This window comes from Carettochelys insculpta, chromosome 7 (assembly GCF_033958435.1).
Source record: "Carettochelys insculpta isolate YL-2023 chromosome 7, ASM3395843v1, whole genome shotgun sequence".
NCBI lineage: Eukaryota > Metazoa > Chordata > Testudines > Carettochelyidae > Carettochelys > Carettochelys insculpta.
In genome coordinates, this window is record NC_134143.1 from 90,369 (window position 1) to 107,731 (window position 17,363).

The window sequence follows — 17,363 nt, forward strand, 5'->3', positions numbered from 1 at the left end:
TGGGCCAAACCTGCCACCCTGTGTCCCCGGCTGAGCAGCCAGTGGCAGAAAGGTTCCTGGCAGGACTGACGGTGGTGGATGTGAAAAGCCCATAGAGGTAGCAGGGGAGGTGGCTGAGTGGGGAAGGTGATGCACTAATAATCCGTTGTGCTCTGCATGCCTGGGTTCAGATCCCCTCCTCCCTGCACCTTCCTAGTCACAGGTTTGCTGAGCCCCAGCCTCAGGGTGTAATGTTGCTTCTGACACACCCGCTCCCTGAGCCTGCTGCCTCCCAGCTCCTCTGCTGGGCTCATGCAAAGCACAGACCAACTCTGTGAGGCTGAGCTGAGCTCTGGCTGCCAAGGGTGGGGGTGGGATGATCTCATTTGCCTGACAGGGCCCAGCCTGTCTCCAGTGTCAGCCCAACAGTGCTCTGCTCACCTCAGTCCCCTGCAGTGCTGCTGCCAGGGCCTCAGCAGGGCCCCACGTGCACCCAGGGGTGCAGTGCTCTGGCAAGGAGGGGGCAGCCCTGGCTCAGGTGCAGCCAGTGAGGGGGAAGGGCACCTCTCCAAGGCTTGAGATGGGGCTCTGGTCTCTCCAGGCTCCTGGGCTGGGCAGTGCACAGCTGGGAGAGGAGCAGGTACTTGCCCAGGGGAATGAATGGTGCTCTGCCCCTGACAGCAATAGATCCAGCCACAGGGGGAGGGGCAGGTCTCCACTCAACTGTGCCACCCTGTGCAGGCCCTGAGTTCTCCTGTGCTTCTCAGCAGCTGGGGAAAAGCCTCTTGGGGACTCATCTCCTGCCCCACAGTTAAGAGGCCCCTCTGGGGGAGTGGCTGCTTTTCTATCCCATTTTGAGGCTGGCTGCAGAGCACATGCTGCTTTGCAGGGGGGAGCAGGGGGAGCAGCCAGGCCCTGTGATCTTTAGGGAAGTCCTCTGGCCACATGGAGTCCGGGCCCTCCCCTACCTCTTGTGCTGGCCTTGGGTGCTCGGTAGCATTAGGGCATCCCATGAAGGTGTCAGAACTAGCAGCCCCTGCTCCAAGGGCCCAGAGGGGGACAGATGAGTTGTGCTCCAGCCTGGAACTCTCCCTCTCACCTGCTGTCCCCTGACTTTCTCAGCCTGGTCTGGATGGTCCTTCCTTTAAATGCCGTGTGTGCAATAGGAACAGCCTGGCAGCTCCAGGTACAGGCACCACTTGTGTGGCAATCAGGAGAAGCTGTGAAAAACACAACCTCAGTGCTCATGTATCTCTACACAGACTGGTAAGTTCCAGGGTCCCAACCTATTGCAGCCATGTTGGTGAATCAGCCCAGCCAGAGACCTATCTAGCTCCAGTGGGCCTCACTCATCCAGGAGGAGGAAAAAACACTTCCTCAGGTGCACCTGTGGATAAAGAAGCCCAAGCTTTGGGGAGACAGAGATTTACAGCAACAACACAACCAACAAGGAGACCACTGAGATTTGAACTCAGATTGCAGAGATCAGACTCCTGCTGTTTACACCCCAGGACCTACCAAATGGAACTTCTTGGGGCACCTGTGACTCTTGACAGGCTGGCACCCTGCACTCCATGCCACCCTCCAGCTGTTTCACCTCTCAGGAAACTCCTTCCTGCCCCATTTCTACCACTCTTCTCCCCGAGACATTGAGCCCAGCCCGTCTTGCTGCCGGCTCCACCTGGCTGTAAGATGACATTTCTCTGAAGCCCCCAGAAGGATGAAAAGGGTCAATTTTTTGTTTTACAATAACCAGCCTGCAGAGAATTAACAGAAATGCAGAGACTGGGGGGCTTGGTGGTGCTTGTGTATAAATATCTAGCTGAGGGAGAACACAATAGCCTTGGCTGTGAATTCCCAGAGTAATTACCGTCCTCTCTCCACACATATCTACAAATTGTGCAGAGACCTTTCCTGCTGGAAGTGAAATATTTGATAGACTCTGAATGAGAACCTCTTTATGGAAATGAGACCCAAAATTCCTCATTTCAGTATCAACTGTCAGTTTCCCTGTGTAGCCAGATTTCAACAGAGGGAGGGGTTTGCTAGGTTTATCTGCGTTGGCACTGGTAAATATTAAGGGTTCATCTCCATTTTCAGGATCCCCACACTATAGAAATCCAGAGTATGGTGGTTAAGGTGAGAAAACTCTTGTCATACAAGTGGCTGCCTTTTAAAAGGGGAGCACGGATTAGAAAGAAAATCACTTCACCTGAAATCAAACACTCTAGCACTGGCCCACACCCACATTTCACTCTTGCTTGAATCACTAATCTTCAGGTCCCTGTTGGACAAACTCTTCTTCCCCAGGCTCCTTTTTCTGTCCCAGCCTAGAGTAGTTTTTTCAAATGGGGGTTGATTAAACTTTCTCTGCCCAGCTGCACAACACAGCTTCTCCACTGACCTTGCTTCTCCCGCTCACAGAGCTACCATCACTCAGGGAGGCAGATTTCCTTTGTGTGTGGGACAGTGTTTTTCTCTCTGCTTGGAGTCTCTTCAGTGATTATAAAGAAGTAGGAGAAAATCTACTGAAGGACATCAGCTCATCCGGCAGGTGTGGCTGGGTTTGCATTTAGGGTAGGTAAGTCTTCTATCTGGCGCATTTGATTATCTAGCTTGCCCTGTGAGTGATAGATAACAGAGCTTCTACTATATTAATATGTCACAGCTTATAAAAATATAAACATGGGGTTGAAGACACATGTAGTTGAAATCCATTGTAAACTTTCCCACAGAGCTGTCAGTACCTGCAGTGGGAGTTCGTCTGGGTAAATGTGGAAAGCTGTGAGTGTATGTGATGACCCTTGAAAGTGAGCTTGTGGGTCTAGGGGTGTGATTTTTCTTTCCCCGTGGCTGTGATCTTGGGTTCAAATCCCCGATAAGTCCTTTCAGTGGGGGAAGCAGTTCTAGATTTGATTTTCCCAAATAGGGAGGAATTGGTCGAAAACTTGAAAGTGGAAGGCAGCTTGGCTGAAAGTGATCATGAAATCATAGACTTCAGAACTCTAAGGAAAGAAAGAGGAGAAAACAGCACAATAGAGATAATGGATTTCAGGAGGGCAGATTCAGGAAAACTCAAAGAGCTGGTAGGTCAGGTCCCATGGGATTCAAAACTGAGGGGAAAAACAGCTGAGGAGAGTTGGCAGTTTTTCGAAGGGATATTTTTGAGGGCCCAAAAGCAAGCTATCCCGCTGCACAGGAAAGAGGGAAAATATGGCAAAAGACCAGCTTGGCTTCACCAGAAGATCTTGCATGATCTCAAAACAAAAAAAGAATCATATAAAAAATGGAAACAAGGAGAAATTACCAAGGATGAATACAGGCAAATGACACAAGAATGCAGAAGCAAGAAAGGCTCAGGCACAAAATGAGCTAAAATGAGCTACAGGAATAAAGGGAAACAAGAAGGCTTTTTATAAATATTTTAGAAACAAGAGGAAGACTAGGGACAGGGTAGGGCCATTGCTCAGCAAGGAGGAAGAAACAGTAACAGGGAACTTGGAAATGGCAGAGATGCTTAATGACTTCTTTGGTTTGGTCTTCACTGAGAAATCAGCTGAACGAATGCCCAACATAGTGAACGCAAGTGGGAAAGGGGTCGGGTTAGAAGTTGAAATGAAAAAAGAAAAATTTAAAAATCACTTAGAAAATTAGATGTCTGGAAGTCACAAGGGCCTGATGAAATGCATCCCAGAACACTCAAGGAGCTGATAGAGAAGGTATCTGACCTTTCGCTATCATCTTTGGAAAATCATGGGAGACAGGAGAGATTCCAGAAGACTGGGAAAGGGCAAATATAGTGCCGATCTATAAAAAGGGGAATAAGAATAACCCAGAAAACTACAGGCCAGTCAGCTCACCTTCTGTGCCAGGAAAAATAATGGAGCAGATAATTAAAGAAATCATCTGCAAACACTTGGAAGGTGGTAAGGTGATAGGGAACAGCCAGCATGGATTTGTCAAGAACAAATCATGTCAAACCAATCTGATTGCTTTCTTTGATAAGATAACAAGCCTTGTGGATCGGGAGAAGCAGTAGATGTGGTATACTTAGACTTTAGTAAAGCTTTTGATATGGTCTCGCATGATATTCTTATTAAAAAAAACAGGCAAATACAATTTAGATGAGACTACTATAAGGTGGGTGCATAACTGGCCAGATAACCGTACTCAGAGAGTAGTTCTTAATGGTTCTCAATCCTGCTGGAAAAGTATAACAAGTGGGGTTCTGCAGGGGTCTGTTTTCGGACTGGTTTTGTTCAACATCTTCATCAACAATTTAGATATTGGCATAGAAAGTACACTTATTAAGTTTGCAGATGATACCAAGCTGGGAGGGGTTGCAACTGCTTTGGGGGACAGGGTCATAATTCAAAATGATCTGGATAAATTGGTGAAATGGTCTGAGGTAAACAGGAGGAAGTTTAATAAGGACAAATGCAAAGTGCTCCACTTGGAAAGGAAGAATCAGTTTCACACATTTAGAATGGGGAGAGACTGTCTTGGAATGACTACAGCAGAAAGGGATCTAGGGATTATAGTGGACCACAAGCTAAATATGAGTCAAGAGTGTGATGCTGTTCCAAAAAAAGCAAACATGATTCTGGGATACATTAACAGGTGTGTTGTGAAAAAGACACGAGAAGTTATTCTTCCAGTCATTCTGCGCTGGTTAGGCCTCAGCTGGAGTATTGTGTCCAGTTCTGGGCACCGCACTTCAAGAAAGATGTGGAGAAATTAGAGAGGGTCCGGAAAAGAGTGACAAGAATAATTAAAGGTCGAGAGAATGTGACCAATGAAGAAAGGTTGAAAGAATTGGGCTTGTTTAGTTTGGAAAAGAGAAGACTGAGGGGGAACTTGATAGCAGTTTTCAGGTATCTAAATGGGTATCATAAGGAAGAGGGAGAAACCTTGTTCTTTTTGGCATCTGAGGCTAGAACAAGAAGCAATGGACTTAAACTGCAGCAGGGGAGGTTCAGGTTGGACATTAGGAAAAAGTTCCTAAGTGTCAGGGTGGTCAAACAGTGGAATAAATTGCCTGGGGAGGTTGTGGAATCTCCATCGCTGGAGATATTTAAGAATAGGTTAGATTGATTTCTATCTGGGATGGTCTAGACAGTATTTGGTCCTGCCACAAGGGCAGCTGCCTGAACCTGATGGCCTCTTGAGGTCCCTTCCAGTCCTCATGTTTTCTGATTCAGAGTCTTCCAGGTGAGTCTCCTTTTTTTTTGGAAAAGCCATGCTCCAGGTGAGGCTCGAACTCGCAACCTCAGCATGTCTATTGCAGTACTGCTCTATAAGTACTGTGCACTAACCCATTGTGCCACTGGAGCCATGTTTTTGGGGGTGGCCCGTATGACTTAGGGGTCAGGTCATATTTCAGCCCCAGGACCTGTTTGGACAGGTCACAGCCCCTCACCTCCACCACATCCATGTTGCCGAACGCCACGATGGCCTTGGGACCCAGCAGGGGAGTCACACAGCGGAGCCTGTCTGCGGGGCCAGTCTGGGGCAGATCACAAACCCTCTCCAAGGCTGTGACATGGCATCAGTATCCTCCCCCTCTTAACACCAGGGCAGCAGTTTGAGTCCAGTTTCCCCACAACACTGGCAGCTTGGGGCCCATCCCCACTTACCCCTGCTCAGCCCCCTTGGCTGCCTCTCCTCCAACTCCAGCTCATGCTTCTGCTGTTTGTAGCCAGACAGAATTCCCCTGCTCTCCTCTATCCTGCCCCTCTGAGGTGCTCCAGAGCACAAAGGACCAAAGGAAACAGCCCAGTCTTGGAATGCCTGAGAGCACAGATGCACTAATCTCAAGCACAGTCTTTGATGCCTCAGAGCGCAGATGTCCTGCCTCATCATGACCCTGAATGGGCTAAAACCAGACAACAAAAGACAAACGGGCTAGCAGACGACCAGGGCCTCAGGCTGCCCTTGGCTTGTACCGGTGACTGATACGCCTGCACATCGTCCCAGGAGAGGAATCTCACGTCCATAGGAAAAGAATGTCTAAATTATCTCCACCTCACAGGTGTGAATTAAGCCCTTGAAACTCCTTGTGAGAACTGGCATCACGAGACAATCTAACACAATTGGCATCTTTAAGATAAGGAAGAGTGAACTTGACCCAAGTGGTACAAAGAAGGGGCCAGCAGCCCCCTCTAATTGAGCTCTGATCACCTATACCTGCCAGTCAGGAAGGTCTTTGCCTCCCGAGGTCCCAGGGGACTCCATCCTCGTTCTCTTCTTGCCGAGGGATTCAGTGATAGACGCTGGCCACGCCAAGACAGGTAACACAGCGGTGAGAATAAGACCTGCTCTGTGTTTTGCTTTTGTGTTCGTTGAATAACAGATCTATGAATTAAAGTACTTTTGTTATATGTTCGCTACTTGTAACTAAGAAGTGAAAATCTAAGCCTTGTAACCGTAAGAGTTAAGCTTTTTTATCAAATAAATAGTAACTGCTTAAGTTTTAACCTGACTCCTCCTGTTACTGTGCAAACGGAACACAAATAAAAGAACCCAGCTGGTTTTCGGCTGTATTAGCATGGTCACTGGTGAGGCACACTGAGAGGTGAGCACTGGGTTGTGCCGCTCTACCCATTCCGCTAATTCCCCTCTGCCTGTTTGAGCATCCTGACTCACCAATCCCATTCTGGAGGCCACAGTATCCTCGCAGCTGCCCTTAGCTCTGGCTCAGGCACACAAAGGCTGTGTCTGCACAGCAACGTTAGTCCTGAATAAGCAATGCCAGAACTGCTGAATCTGATGCAGCGCAGCTTCACACAACATGGATTTCAAAGTACTGCTCAGCTGTTTTGACATACAGCATCTGCAAACAATAGAGACTGTTGTGAATTCGAGCTCTTGGATGGACTTTGGCTTATTTTGAGCAAGGCTCTATTCCCTGGCTTCACAGCCCCCATTTCAAGAGAGCTATTTGGAATATTTGACACAGGTGGAATCATGATCCCAAGAGACACCCAGCCAGTTCTCTGCTCTCTCTCTGTTTCCTTTGGGATCCTGGTCTCAGGCAGGAAAAGTCTCTTCTTCCCTGCCCTAGAGAGGAGAAATTGATATTTCCATCACCCTCAGCGAGGAGAAGAGGATTTTCTTCTCTTCCCTTCCATCCCCACCTGCCCAGAGAGGAGAGGAAATTACCCTTCACCAGCTGAGTGGCCCCTCAGCACTCTGTAGCTTCATGTCTGTCCACATCAGCTCCCTGCGCTTATCAATGAGCTCCATGTATCCAGGGGAGAGTAAGGAAATGAGGAGCTCGTCTTACTCACGCCGACTTCTTTATAATTACTGATGAGGCCCCAAGCGGACGGCAGAGCTGTTCCCCTGAGTCCTCGGCATCTTCCACACCCGGAGCTCCCTTCTGGCAGCCCAAATCCCAATTTTCCAGCACCTTCCTAAAGCCCGAACTCCCAGGCAGAGCCCTCACACTGCTGCACCCCAAGCCTCTGCCACAGCCCAGGGCCCCTCCCCCCTCAGACCCTTGGCCGCACTCCCACCACAGGAGTTGTGTTCTGTGCACCAGGGTGAAGCTGAGGTGTCACACATCAGCTGTGTATTGCACTGCCCTCTGCCTTGCGACGCACAAGCAAATTCACACCACTCAGGGGAGGAGAAATTTGAAGAGACTCCAGCTGGGCCAAGGGCTTAACTCGGCTCTGCCTCTGGGCCCCTGGTGTCCTGGGTCACTCCCAGAGCAGGCTCCCCCCTCACTCTACTTCCCCCCACCAGGCCCAACCGCCAGTGGATGAGAGCATACGGGGGATGCTGTATGTGCTCTCTGCGCTCTCCGAGGACAATGGAGCCTTTATGAACTGGAAGGGAAAGTTCTTCCCTGGTGAGATGCTCCCAGCCCTGCGCCAAAAGCCCTGGGCCAGGCCGTTCCAGTGACCGCGCTGTCAGCTCTGCCTGTGTTCTCAATCCAACCACAGAGCTAACGCAGCAGCCGTGCCTGAGCCTGGCCAGGTCTGTCCTGTCCTGGAAGCCACCTCACCCTTCTGAGTGGGAAAAGGGGATGAGGAAGCACTCGTGCTTCATAACGGCTGAGGAGACAGGAGGCCTTCATCCCTCACGCTTGTGCTTGACTTCTGGGCAGGCAGCCACACCCCTTCGCGGCCTGGGCCAATGCTGAACAATCTGTGTCCCGTCGCTCACGTGCTAGTCCTTGGGGTTCCACACGTGCATCCCATCAGACCTTCTGTTTATCATCGCCCATGCGCAGGGTGTCCACATTCCACTGGTTTCGCTCCACCCACTGTTTCTTCCCACCATTCTTACCAAAGCAACATACACACAAAGCAAGGACAGGAAAAACGAGATGCATGTTCCTTGCACATCCCACTGACGCTAAGAGCCGTGTGCTCCCTCTGCATCTATTCCAGGGGCTGCTCTGGTTCAATGGGCACACCCCAGAAGGCCTCAGGATACAAGTGCATTTAGCCAGAGTACCTATGTCAGCAGACCATGGCTACGTCTACACGTGCACCCAACTTCGAAATAGCTTATTTCGGTGTAGCAACATCGAAATAGGCTATTTCGATGAATAACGTCTACACGTCCTCCCGGGCTGGCAACGTCGATGTTCAACTTCGACGTTGCTCAGCCCAACATCGAAATAGGCACAGCGAGGGAACGTCTACACGCCAAAGTAGCACACATCGAAATAAGGGAGCCAGGCACAGCTGCAGACAGGGTCACGGGGCGGACTCAACAGCAAGCCGCTCCCTTAAAGGGCCCCTCCCAGACACACTTTCATTAAACAGTGCAAGATACACAGAGCCAACAACTAGTTGCAGACCCTGTATATGCAGCACGGACCCCCAGCTGCAGCAGCAGCAGCCAGAAGCCCTGGGCTAAGGGCTGCTGCCCACGGTGACCACAGAGCCCCGCAAGGGCTGGAGAGAGAGTATCTCTCAACCCCCCAGCTGATGGCCGCCATGGAGGACCCCGCTATTTCGATGTTGCGGGACGCGGATCGTCTACACGTCCCTACTTCGATGTTGAACGTCGAAGTAGGGCGCTATTCCCATCCGCTCATGGGGTTAGCGACTTCGACGTCTCGCCACCTAACGTCGATTTCAACTTCGAAATAGCGCCCAACACGTGTAGACGTGACGGGCGCTATTTCGAAGTTACTGCCGCTACTTCGAAGTAGCGTGCATGTGTAGACGCAGCTCATGTGTGTTAAAAGCCTTTTGCAGCCCACTAAGATGAAGGAGGGGCAATCATGCATCCAGTTCGCTAGCTTAGGTTACACGGCTCTGGGTCTTGGGCCCCATCAGTAGGGCATCTTGTATAGTTAGCAGAGAATGGTTTTGACTCATCAATCTCTGGGTTATGGGTACAGAACACTTCTGCTCTACCACTCTGCTCAGCTGAGTTGCTGTTACCCAGCATGCACTCTGGTGAGTATCCTGCACTGATGCTGACAGAAGTCGAGTATTCTGCCGGCAAGTGGCTTTGCAGCTCATGGGGTTTCCCTGTGGCTGTTAACTAGAAAGGTGGTGAATGAAGCCCACCCAGGGATGGTGCTTTTAAGTCTGCTTCTGAGTACCTTTGTGTGAGCTCCCACATTACTGGAAGCAGCCTTCCCTCTCAGCTTCTCACCCAAAAGAGCATGCTGTGCCAGTTCTTTTCAATCCAAAAGTGAAAGGTTTCTTCAGAAATAAGAAAAGGACAAAACGTTGACAGTCAAGTGATTAGAGACATCAGACTAGAGACCCTAATTGCAAAGATTTTGGTGCAGGCTAGTAGCACGGACAGAGTAAACTGCCAGCTTGAGAAAACAAGTCTCTGACCTCCTCCTCTCTTAGCGTGGCTCAGAAGGCCTGTGGAGCTCAGTTCAGAGCAGAGGGGTTCCACAAGAGAGGAGCTGGAATAAAGACCAAAGTGGAGGCACCCACAAGGCTTTCTCCTCAGCTGTCTAGCTCGTGTGGAGGAAACTGCGTTGTTTTCATCTGTGAAACTAGATTCCAAGAAGAAGTCTGTCACATAAACAAGTTACCTGTCCACGCGTGAGACAGTCCTTTGTTGGTAGCAGCCATTGCTTACATGCTCCGCTCAACGTTCACAGTAAAAACCTCAGAAGTGGACTGGCACCTATTAAAGCGCATTGTCAGACACTCGACCAGCAAGCTTTGCAAAGAGTTTGGCAAGCTGTCGGAAGTCTCCCAGAAGCAAACATTTGACGTTCTTGTTCGCAGCCAAAACTCAGAACTTCAAATCCAAAAATGAGACGTGCCTGTGAGTGGTGGAAAAAAACGCAGCAAATCATCAGTTTTTGATACGTACCTTCCCTGACCCACTTGCACAAGATTTGGTGCAAACAGAGGAGTTGTGGCAATGATTTTCTCTTCATCTGACAATCTAATACTGTCACCCCTGTCTCAGGCCGTGCCAGGAGAGCGTGGCCATGCTCCCCAAGCCTGAGTCACCTCTGCTCTGAGTGAGAGCAGAGCCAGGTGTGCCAATGGCAGAGTGAAGTGGGAGCCTCGTCTCTCTCCCCTCAGGGCCAAGCACAGCTGCCGAGCACCCCAAGAGCCTGCCTCGTGCACTCCCTCAGCAGCCACCCGCACAGCCTTCTGGGTGGGAAAAGGGGCCAGGAATCACTGATGCCTCTGGCTGGCAAAGGAGGCAAGAAGCTCTCACCTCTCACGCACCAGCTGTGGGAGTCTTGGCAGGAGGGGATGCGGGAGAGAGCTGGAGGTGTGTAGTCTGGGTGATTGAGGGGATGTATGTTTGCAGCTCCCCAGGGATTTTTTTTTGGTGGCTCTGACCTTGAACTCTGACTGCAGGAAGCAGAGCCCTGAATGGTGGCCTTCACACCTCCCCAGCTGCTCCTTACACATTTCAACAGGCTGGCATTGCACACTGGGCACCTCTCACCCTCAGCTGGCAGCAGCACTCTGCCCTCATTGCTTCCCTGGAGCTGCTCTTTCTCCCGGGACCCCTCTGTCCACCCTGGGCTTCCTTAGCATGGGGCCCCACGGCACTTCCTCCAGTCAGAGACTGAGCTGTCCTGGCCCATTCCTGTGGAGATGAGATTAGAATCATCGAATCCTAGAGCTGGGAGGGATCTCAGGAGGTCATCCAGTCCAGACCCCAGCCTGAAGCAGGACCAACCCCAACTAAATCATCCCAGCCAGGGCTTGCTCAAGCCAGGACTTGAAAACCTCTAGGGATGAAGATGGCACCACCTGTCAAGGTAAAGCACTGCAGTATTTCACCATCCTCCTGGAGAAGTAAAAGCAGCACGACCCAAACACTGGGCTATCACTGCTACGGCCTGGCTTTGGATTTGACCCAAGGTTGATGCAGCCACAATGCAGTATACTAACCACTGCAGGATCACAGGAAGCTTTTGGATGCCTGCAGGGGGCATTTTCCTTTCTCAGGCTTCACCTGACAGTCTGACGTGAGGCTAGAAAGCCTGGGAAGGTGATGGAGAGCAAAGAAAGCCAGTGCAGCTGTTGGGGAAAGCTGGTGCCCTTGGCAGAGTGTTCCTAGTGTCCCTTGCCGTGCGAGGTCAGTGTTGAGAACCTGGGGAATCCTCTCCTCGCCCACACCCAACCTGCAGCCCCTCCCTTAGCCGGGGGTGGTGACTCTGGCTTGTTCCCTGCCAGCCACTCAGCCTGTTTCCCTCAGCTCTGTTGCTCTCCTGCCCAGAGGGGTCAGGGGAAGGACAACAGGAAACACCCTTCAGTGGCTGGCATGGGGCTCGAACTCACGATTTTGGTGCTCTGAGTACCAGGCTCTGGCCAGCTGAGCTCTCCAGCCTGCAGAGAAGGGCCTCCCAAGGGGCCTTCTGGAAATGAGCAACAGGCAGCTGCAGGGCCCCTGGTCCCTGGAATGAGATTTTCTCCCCTCCCCCACCAGCCTGGCCTCCCCTTTCTCCCTCTGTCACCCATCCCCCACTGCTCTGAGCCCAGCTAGGGGGGTCCCCTCAGCCCCGGCTGCCCCTTGCCAGCTGTCCTGGGCCCCTGCAGTGTGTCCCTCAGACCCTGTCTCTCCCACCCCTCCCCACTGCCCTGAGCCCCTTGTCCCCTCAGACCCTGCCTACACTCCCACTGACCTTTTCTCCTCCCCCTTCAGGCATAAGCCCTGGCTGGGTTCCCCCCACACCTGCTAAAACCCAGGCACTGCTGGGAATGGGACCTGGGCTCTTCTGTTTCTAAGACATGCGCTTTAACCTGCTATTCCACAGACTGTCAACAACCAGCGACTCAGCGCTCACTGGTGGCCAACGCCTCCCTCACAATTTCCTTCATTCTTTCCCTGTCCAGTGTGGAACAGCTCAGTTTCCGTAGACTAACTCTGAGCCCACCTACGACATCATCTACTCATTGTCTGTGGGCTCTGCCTCTCCTAGTCGAACCCTCCATTGTGCTAAATACCAGGGTCTTGATTTTTCTTTCCTCCATTCTGCAGATATCCTCAGATACCTCTAACTTCCATTGCATAACCTTCTGCAGTAGGTTCTCTTTCAGTTGCTTCTTTCTGTAGAATTCCTCATTGGTGAGCTTCAGCATCCATCCGATCATCAGGATCTTTCCATAACAGCTCCTCTCGAACACCAATATCCTTCTCTTCTCTTCCCCATGTCTCACATCCGTACAACATGCTGTTGAATACACACGTTTTCAAGACACGCAGCTTTGTTCCTCGGATAATCGCTTTGTTTTTTTCAGTTCTTATCCATTGTCGTCAAACTTGCACTTGCTTTCACTATTCAAGTCGCTATTTCATTCTTACAGTCTAGAGCATATATGATGTTGCTTCCCAGATATGTGATCTTCTCTACTTCGATCCCATCTATGCTGATCTCCCTTCCAATTTTCTTATCTACATGTATCGTTTTTGTATAACAATGTTCATAATCAGTCTGTACCACTTCCCTTCCTCGTTTAGCACCTGCACCATCCTTGTTAGCTTCTCTTCATCATCTTCAAAGAGAACTATATCATCCACGAACCTCAGCTTGTAGATTATCATCCCGTGCAGCTATTCCTTCTACTTTGTCTATGATCTTGTCCATCGCTCTCTCTAGGTGCATGATGAAGATACTTGTTATAGACCAAATTCCCATCCCTCTGCACATTCTTACCACTGCCTTCGCATTGTTGTTGATACCTATCAACAACCGATCAGTCTGCTGTCCACTCCCTGTGACTCCAACAGCGCCCAAGTCACTTTCTGATCTATCCTGTCAAATGCCTTTTGAAAATCAACAAAGCGACTGTCGACGTTTTGTGCTTTCATTGAGCTTTCTCTGCTGTCAGTCTTAGTGCCAATATCCGCTATATGGTACTTCTATCTTTCCTGAATCCCACTTGCGTGTCCATTAGATGTTCTTCTATCTGCGATCTCAGTCTCTCTGTCAGTAGAACCATCAGCACCTTGCCTAGATCACTGGTGAGGACAATCATTCTGTGGTTCTTGCACTCCAGTGCATTTCCTTCCTTGCGTATTGTCACTAGCGTCAATGTTGTCCATTCCTTAGGTGCCCTCCTTTCTTTTCATGTTGTGTTACCTTGTGGGTGTATTTCCTGACATACTTTCTCTGCCATTTTTGAGCATCTCTCCCATGATCTTACCATTTTCAGGACTTTTGTTCTGCTTTAGTTGTCTCACTGCACTTTCTACTTCCTCCTTTGAAATATTGCAGGAAGCTCTGCTATCTGCCCACACCTGAGTCCCTGCCAGCCCCAACACCTGGGCCTGCCCAGCTTTGCTGGTGTTTGGATCTTGTGAAGCACAGCAGCAAGCTCAACGTGTGCTGGGTGGAATCACACAGCTCAGGCAGCTCTGTGAAGGAGTGAGCTCAGCAGCATCAGCCCCGTTCCCAGGTTTTGAATCTCACTGCAGGCGGGAGGGAGTGTGGAGAAGTTCTTGGCAAGGTGAAGTCATGTGTGGGGGGCTCTCTGGTTTTGCTTTTGTTTTAAATTGTGAGAAGCGACGACTGCTTCTCCTCCACAGCTGGGTTTGTTTTGCAAGCCTGAGTGCTGCTCAGGGCACAAGAAGTCTTGAGTTGAACTCTGTGATGCTCCCCTCAAACAGTGTGTTTGCTGCTCTCCCTGACTTCGTGGTCCCTTTCTTTTTCTCCCACACAGTGTGGTTTGGGAACTGTCCCGAGCATGAAGTTTCTTTCTTTCCTCAGGGCTGTGAAGAGAGCATGGAAATGACCTTTGACAGGTGAACGGAGGCACAGTACTTCTCAGAGCACGGGCTGTGAGTTCAAGCCTGGTTCTGGAGCATGGTCAATGCCTTCCCTTCTGCTGTGGCTGGTTGGTCTAGGGGTATGAGTCTCCCTTTGAGGGTGGGGAGAGGTCCTGGATTCAAGTCCCAGACAAGCCCTTCTTCTGCCTGTGTCCTTGCCAGACTGTTGGGGGGCTTGTGTCCTTGTGCACATTTTTCCTCTGTTCCTTTTCTGAGTGTGATGGAGCAGCCAGTCGCCACTTGGTGGCTCAGCTGAGGCATTAGCTGTGTCAAGATGAGGCCCTGCCAGTGACTACCCACCTCCTGCTCACTGGGGCAGCACCTCTTGCTGGGAGAAGCTGCGACTGCCCAGCTGCTGACTCAGCCTTTGTCTGGATAACTTGGCTTTTCCTTCCTTCTGAGCAACAGTCCTGCAGTTCCCTGTCACTCCCACAGCGACCCATGGAGCACTCGTGTTCTCCGCCACAGGCCCCAGCTCAGCCACAGCCTCAGTGGCTGCTGGTGGAACCCAGGTGCCCCCTCCCTCTGGTTCCAGCCCGGCTGGGACCCTCCACCCAGCAGTTCTGAGCTTTCCCGTCCCAGGTCTCGATGCTCTTTTCTGGACTGCATCCCACACCTCCCTCTTCATTTGGCTTCACTGGCTATGACCCCTCAGCCGTACAAGTGACTGCCCTTCCCAGCAGCCTCTGTGTGACCAGCTTCCGTCCCTGCTTACAGATCCATCTGCTCCTGCTGGCAATGAATCTCTCCTCCCTGCCTCTTCCTCCAGGTACGGCCTTGGCCGTGGTTGGGCCCAGTTGCCCACCTCACAAGCCTGTGTTGGGCAGATGCCCTGGCACAGTTACCTTTTGGTTTCATTCATTCTGAGGACTGTAACTTGTTCCGGTCTCTGAATGTGTTTTGTGGCTCTGACTGTTCAGTTCTTGTTCTAGGATCTTTTCTGTGGCCAATCTGAACAGCCGGGGACATGTCAGGCTGCAGTTCCAGGTAAGAAACCCCTCATCCTCCAGACACTGGCCTCTCTGGGAGCCCCAAGGTAAACTCGTAAATGAGCCTTTTGGGGCAGAAGTCACTCCATGGACCTCTCATCCTTAAGGCCAGTTTCTAACCCCCTGGTTGTGGGGCTGGTGTTAGCCTGGCTCGCTCATGTCTTGCTTTGGGGGCGTTGGGCCAATGGATGGGGCTCTGCAGCTGGGAACTGTCAGTGACTTTTCTGTGGTGTGTTGGTCCTTTCTGCAGTCCCCACTGTGGTAGGGCATCGCCTGATCCTGGGCTGGGTTCTTTTCTGGGGCTTCCGGCAGCTCTACCCCCTGCCAGTTGAATGTTTCCTGGTCAGAGGCACAGGCTCCTTCCTGTGCCTGGGGTGGGCCCTCATGCTGCTGGGTGAGCGTGATGAAGCCAAAGTGCTGTGAGCTCCATCTGAACCAAGTGGCCTTTGTGTGTTAGATTCCTGAGCCCCCTGGCTTTGGGCCTGGTTCTCCTGCCCAGCACAGGCCACTGTGAGCAGGGCCCTGCATATGTGTGATGTATAGTACCCTTGTGTGTTCAATGGGAACAGAACCCTGAGCTTTGCAGGCTGGGGACTGATCTCAGCTGAAGGATCGGTTTGCTCAGTGCTGGTACATTTGCAGAGGAAAAAGGTAAGTGTTTAAATCTATTTCAAACATCCAGGAAAATCCCCAAATGTACTGGAGATGAATATATATTTCCCTTAAGACAACCATCTGTGAAGGAGCACCTGGGACTTCTTCAGCTGCAGTCAAATGCTCCACCACTAAGCTGTACTCTTTACCAGTGGTAAATGCTGTAGAGGCAACTGTACCTTTCTCAGAAGGAATGCGTGTTTGCCAGTATCAATAGCTAATCTCCAAGGAGTCACAGGTGACCAGAAATTGTTTATCTGCAGGTCCCATGGGGAGGGAAGCAGACAGGAGAGTTTGACAGAGGGTGTGTGAGAAAGGGAGTGATGGGGTCAGGTTAATGCCTCTGGCTCTTTCATGTCTTTTTTAGAGCCTCTGGAGGCCAGTTTGGCATGTAGAAAATAATGCCAGGAATGGGATTTGAACCCATGCCTCCTCGGGGAGACCAGAACACCCAGGGGAGAGAAAGACAGTGCCTTGAGTCTGGCGCCTTAGACCACTCGGCCATCTTGACACAGCTGTAAGCAATGCTCTCCCCACACTAGTTTTGCTTTATACTTTATGAGTCAGGCAGGCTCAACACTTTCTGTACTCATCTGGAGCACAACTCTTCCAACACCAGTGAGCCATTCTCCAGCACAGCTGGCTTTCATACTTAATAACCCCCGTATGACCTAATGCTTGGAGGTACTTTGTCCTTAGCTGAAAAGTAATGGATGAAGAAGGAACTGCCTGTGAAAAAACAGATCAACAGAGCCAGACGTGTGCCACGAAGCCTCTTGCTACAGGACAAGCTCAAGAGAGAAACCAGCAGAACACCACTAGCCATCACCTACAGTCCGTCCTCAGCTAAAACCTCTACAGCGCATCATCAGGGATTTACAACCCATCCTGGACAATGATCCCCCACTTTCACAGGCCTTGGGAGGCAGACCAGTCCTTGCCCACAGACAACCTGCCAACCTGAAACAAATCCTAACCAGCAACTATACACCACACCACAGTCACTCTAACTCAGGGACCCTTCCATGCAACAAACCTCGTTGCCAGCTCTGTCCACATATCTACACCAGCAACACCATTACAGGACCTAACCAGATCAGCCACACCATCGTGGGTTCATTCAGCTGCACATCTACCAATATAATTTATGCCATCATGTGCCAGCAATGCCCCTCTGCTATATACATCGGACAAACTGGACAGTCTCTACGTAAAAGAATAAATGCACACAAATCAGAGATCAGAAATGGCAATATACAAAAACCCGTAGGAGAGCACTTCAATCTCCCAGGCCACACAGTAGCAGACTTAAAAGTAGCTATCCTACAGTAAAAAAATTTCAAGACCAGACTCCAAAGAGAAATTGCTGAGCTACAATTCATCTGCAAATTCAACACCCTCAGCTCAGGATGAAACAAAGACTGGGAATGGCTGGCTAAATACAAAAGCAGCTTCCCCTCCCTTGGTGTTCACACCTCCAGATCAACTGCTGGTAGTAAGCCTCATCCT

The 17,363-nt window shown here is 50.7% G+C and overlaps 2 non-coding genes across 2 annotated transcripts; both read right to left on the reverse strand.

The window, feature by feature from the left end:
• Positions 1-5,219: 5,219 nt before the first annotated feature.
• Positions 5,220-5,312, reverse strand: TRNAI-UAU (transfer RNA isoleucine (anticodon UAU)). The gene is given in 2 exon segments: positions 5,220-5,255; positions 5,275-5,312. It is a non-coding gene; the product is annotated as a tRNA-Ile (tRNA).
• A 10,944-nt stretch (positions 5,313-16,256) lies between these two features.
• TRNAL-CAA (transfer RNA leucine (anticodon CAA)) lies at positions 16,257-16,365 on the reverse strand. The gene is made up of 2 exons: positions 16,328-16,365; positions 16,257-16,302 (listed from the first exon to the last, which is right to left on the reverse strand). It is a non-coding gene; the product is annotated as a tRNA-Leu (tRNA).
• Between the last annotated feature and the right edge of the window lie 998 nt (positions 16,366-17,363).